The following is a 5,057-nucleotide window of genomic DNA, read 5'->3' on the forward strand; positions in this document are numbered from 1 at the left end:
CCAGTCCTCCCATCCACCCTGGACTGCCCATTAAGAACTTTGTACTCCCCCCCCCCCACCACCTCTGCCTTGTTTATTGTTTTTGATTCTGCACCCTAACCCTGTGATTGTTTTTTCATGTTTGCCTTTAGTGTTATTTGTTATTCAGCTGCCGTGAGCTGCAAGCGCTCTCCCAGGTGCTGTCCCAGAGCCCGCTATCGTGAGTAACGCAGAGTGAGTCGCAGCCGATTCAGCTGCTGAAGCTGTCTTGCGGGCTGATTCTGCGCATCAAGAGATGCCTGTCCTCGTCGCTGCTGACACTTTGGCTGAATACTTAAAGCGTCTTGTGCAGATTCTTGAAGCCCCTGGCAAGTCTGTCATGTCTAGTACTGAGTCCAAAGATTCTACGAGCGCCGAACCCCAGTCAGCTGCCGTGAGCGCCGAACCCCAGTCAGCTGCCGTGAGCGCCGTACCCCAGTCAGCTGCCGTGAGCGCCGAACCCCAGTCAGCTGCCGTGAGCGCCGAACCCCAGTCAGCTGCCGTGAGCGCCGAACCCCAGTCAGCTGCCGTGAGCGCCGAACCCCAGTCAGCTGCCGTGAGCGCCGTACCCCAGTCAGCTGCCGTGAGCGCCGAACCCCAGTCAGCTGCCGTGAGCGCCGAACCCCAGTCAGCGGCCGTGAGCGCCGAACCCCAGTCAGCGGCCGTGAGCGCCGTACCCCAGTCAGCTGCCGTGAGCGCCGAACCCCAGTCAGCGGCCGTGAGCGCCGAACCCCAGTTAGCGGCCGTGAGCGCCGAACCCCAGTCAGCTGCCGTGAGCGCCGTACCCCAGTCAGCTGCCGTGAGCGCCGAACCCCAGTCAGCTGCCGTGAGCGCCGAACCCCAGTCAGCGGCCGTGAGCGCCGAACCCCAGTCAGCTGCCGTGAGCGCCGTACCCCAGTCAGCTGCCGTGAGCGCCGAACCCCAGTCAGCGGCCGTGAGCGCCGAACCCCAGTTAGCGGCCGTGAGCGCCGAACCCCAGTCAGCTGCCGTGAGCGCCGTACCCCAGTCAGCTGCCGTGAGCGCCGTACCCCAGTCAGCTGCCGTGAGCGCCGTACCCCAGTCAGCTGCCGTGAGCTGCAAGCGCTCTCCCAGGTGCTGTCCCAGAGCCAGCTATCGTGAGTAACGCAGAGTGAGTCGCGGCCGATTCAGCTGCTGAAGCTGTCTTGCGGGCTGTTTCTGCGCATCAAGAGATGCCTGTCCTCGTCGCTGCTGACACTTTGGCTGAATACTTAAAGCGTCTTGTGCAGATTCTTGAAGCCCCTGGCAAGTCTGCCATGTCTAGTACTGAGTCCAAAGATTTTACGAGCGCCGAACCCCAGTCAGCTGCCGTGAGCGCCGTACCCCAGTCAGCTGCCGTGAGCGCCGTACCCCAGTCAGCTGCCGTGAGCGCCGAACCCCAGTCAGCGGCCGTGAGCGCCGAACCCCAGTCAGCGGCCGTGAGCGCCGAACCCCAGTCAGCTGCCGTGAGCGCCGAACCCCAGTCAGCTGCCGTGAGCGCCGAACCCCGGTCAGCGGCCGTGAGCGCCGAACCCCGGTCAGCGGCCGTGAGCGCCGAACCCCAGTCAGCTGCCGTGAGCGCCGAACCCCAGTCAGCTGCCGGGAACGCCGAACCCCAGTCAGCTGCCGTGAGCGCCGAACCCCAGTCAGCGGCCGTGAGCGCCGAACCCCAGTCAGCTGCCGTGAGCGCCGAACCCCAGTCAGCTGCCGGGAACGCCGAACCCCAGTCAGCTGCCGGGAGCGCCGAACCCCAGTCAGCTGCCGGGAGCGCCGAACCCCAGTCAGCTGCCGTGAGCGCCGAACCCCAGTCAGCTGCCGTGGGCGCCGAACCCCAGTCAGCTGCCGTGGGCGCCGTACCCCGGTCAGCTGCCGTGGGCGCCGTACCCCGGTCAGCTGCCGGGAACGCCGAACCCCGGTCAACTGCCGTGAGCGCCGTACCCCGGTCAGCTGCCGTGAGCGCCGTACCCCGGTCAGCTGCCGTGAGCGCCGTACCCCGGTCAGCTGCCGTGAGCGCCGTACCCCGGTCAGCTGCCGTGAGCGCCGAACCCCGGTCAGCTGCCGTGAGCGCCGAACCCCAGTCAGCTGCCGGGAGCGCCGTACCCCAGTCAGCTGCCGGGAGCGCCGTACCCCAGCTTCCCCTGTCTTGTCTCCTGCTGTGTCCCCTCCTGTCTCCCCTGTCAAGCTGCCTACTGTTTCCCCCAAGTCATCCCCTCATGTGTCTCCCGCCAAGTTCCCCCGGAGTCCCAGTCCTCAGTCCTCTTCCCGGAGACCCAAGACCCCCAGTCCTCCCATCCACCCTGGACTGCCCATTAAGAACTTTGTACTCCCCCCCCCCACCACCTCTGCCTTGTTTATTGTTTTTGATTCTGCACCCTAACCCTGTGATTGTTTTTTCATGTTTGCCTTTAGTGTTATTTGTCATGTCTTGTTGGTTTGTGTCTTTGTCCCGGTCAGTCGTGTCCCGTGTTTGATGTTCCCTTGAGGAGCGTCTGGAAGCCGCTCCTTAAGGGAGGGGTTCTGTCATGATTCTGCCTTCATGTCCTGATTTTTCTCTAGTCTTGAAGCAGGATCATGACAGACCCGTGTTTTGTGCCTTGTCTTTGGGCCATGTGCTTGTGTTGTCTCGTTCCCTTGCCCCGCCCCCCTTGTTACCCTAGTTTTGTCTTCATTGATTTACCTGTGCCACCTGTTGTGTTCATTAGTAGCCTCCCTTTATAACCTTGTGTGTTTCTCTGTCCCTTGGTCGGTTCATTGTTTAATATTAATATTTCTGTCAAATGTTGCTAACTGTTAATGTATGTAAGAGCTGTCCGTAAGTAAGTCTGTAGATAGTCTTGTCTAAGTTGTTGTTTGATCCTGTTTTAGTCATAGTCTAGTTTGTAAAGTGTTAGTCTAGTTTTGTCATCTTTCGTCTGTCTAGCCCTTGTTTTGCCCCCTCGTGGGTTTTGTTTTCCTGTTTTGAATAATAAACCGTGTTGCTGTGACATCTGTCTGCATTTGGGTTCATCCTCCACCATCCTCATAACAAATAATTTGACAGAGACAGTGAAATAGTTGACAATGAAAAGTATTTTTATATTAATAAAATCTTCTTTGTTATATCATACAATGTATCAAATGTAAATATACACAACTAGTAAAAGAATATGCATATCATATACATTACAGAAGATTTAATACAAAACAAAGTATTCACCTCGGTATGTACATATTTCTAATTAATAGCAAGTACAATATATATTTATTGTTATAGTTTGTTATGTATCTAATATGTTACAAAAGATCTACTACAAAATATGCTACATTCTACTCAACTACATAAAGTATATATTCACTATGAATGTAAAAATAAATCTTAGGTTCATACTATAATAAGAACAGAATCTGTCCATTCATACCACTGAAATATACACATCCAGGTAAACGTTATAATAGTACTTTCATTGATGCTATGAAGGCATCATCTCGCCAGATCATCTGTATTATGAAATCTGATTTTGTGTCAGTCACAAAGTCACACCAGTGTAGACCAGTGTCTGCAGTCTGACCTTGTACCTGCCTGTAGTACTTATGGGTCTCTTTAAGTTTGGCTAGTCCTCTTTGAATTTTCATATATGGAACCTGAGCAATGTTTTCAGCAGAAGTGCTTTTTACCTCCACTAGTCCAAACTGGAATGTTTCAGATGGATCATGCACTCGTCCGTCTGGACTATTTTAAAATGACAGCCAAACTGAAAACCAAGCACAGGTAGTGGGGGGAAATTAACATTAGGAACACCTGCAGCTATAGGGGGACATTGGTATGAAAGTGGACTGCCAAGAGGTACAACTCTACTTTTGACATGCCCTCAAGTATGTGTGGCAGCAAAGGCTTGGGATTAATCTGACTTAGTTTTGCACCAGAAGCCAAGACATCAGCATCTGGAAGGGGACCTAAAGAAATGAACACAAATGATGAGTCGTGAAGACATTAAGCTAGCGGTGCGCACACACACACACACACACACACACACACACACACACAGAGTTGTGAATTACCTGTGTAAGCCTTTTATGGGGTAGAATTGATTCCATTCTTCCCAACTGATTCTGGTTTCAGGACACAAAGTTCACTCACTGCCTCTGGATGAACTCCCTTAATATAAAACGACAAAGTAATAGTTAAAGATCGTTTACTGATCTTGGGTGGTTTTAATTTATATATTTGTTACTTAATCTGCACTCTTGTTCATTATTAGTCTATGATATTAACATATAATTTCCTTGAGTTTATAGTGTTCTTACCAATGCAGAAAAGAAAAATACATGCCTGTGCTCTTGGACGATGCCATCTCTGTGGCTAACTTGATTTTATTCATCTTCTTAGATGCGTTTCACTGCAAGATAAAACCATTAGATGCTGTAAACATTTTTTTTTTTCATTTGTACAAGGATATTGTATAACATCAGTGACGAAGTACATTATCGATTAAACTTAACGGTAACACTTCCTATGAAGCTCGTATTTAAAACAAATTATAAGAGTATTCTTATGGCATTATAATGAATGAATAATGTATTAGAAAAAAAACTTTGTAATATGTCATATCGTCTCATGAGTAATCATAACAACAGTTTTAATGTGTTATAATGTAAGTATAATTTACTTATTTGTGGTTATAGCATTTAAGATTATGATTTATAATACGCAATGAATATAATGCATCCACTTAACTTACAACAGAATGTTTCCCTTAGATATAATATAAGTCTCATATCTTGGCATTGTTGTTTTGTTACTTTACTCAAAGCAGACAAATACCACTATAAATAACTACAACAATAATGATGAAAATAAAAATATTATTTTTCCTTAAACAGCCATCATATCAAAAATCTGATCACATGAATGTGCATATGTAATACTTTTGATTTTAACCAAATTTATTGTAATATCAATACGAAAGTAAGATACTGTATATATTTTAAATAAATAATGTCAAGATATAAGACTTATAAACCATTATAAATCATGTGGATTTAGCATGGTGTTTATTGCGTGT

At 49.3% G+C, this 5,057-nt stretch overlaps 1 long non-coding RNA gene across 1 annotated transcript; it reads right to left on the bottom strand.

Annotated features, from left to right (window-relative positions):
- Nucleotides 1–3,423: 3,423 nt before the first annotated feature.
- LOC132137528 (uncharacterized) lies at nt 3,424–4,432 on the bottom strand. The gene is made up of 3 exons (XR_009431880.1): nt 4,321–4,432; nt 4,054–4,146; nt 3,424–3,948 (listed from the first exon to the last, which is right to left on the bottom strand). It is a non-coding gene; the product is annotated as an uncharacterized LOC132137528 (long non-coding RNA).
- Nucleotides 4,433–5,057: the final 625 nt, after the last annotated feature.

Source organism: Carassius carassius, unplaced genomic scaffold (genome assembly GCF_963082965.1).
Source record: "Carassius carassius unplaced genomic scaffold, fCarCar2.1 SCAFFOLD_82, whole genome shotgun sequence".
NCBI classification, from domain to species: Eukaryota; Metazoa; Chordata; class Actinopteri; order Cypriniformes; family Cyprinidae; genus Carassius; species Carassius carassius.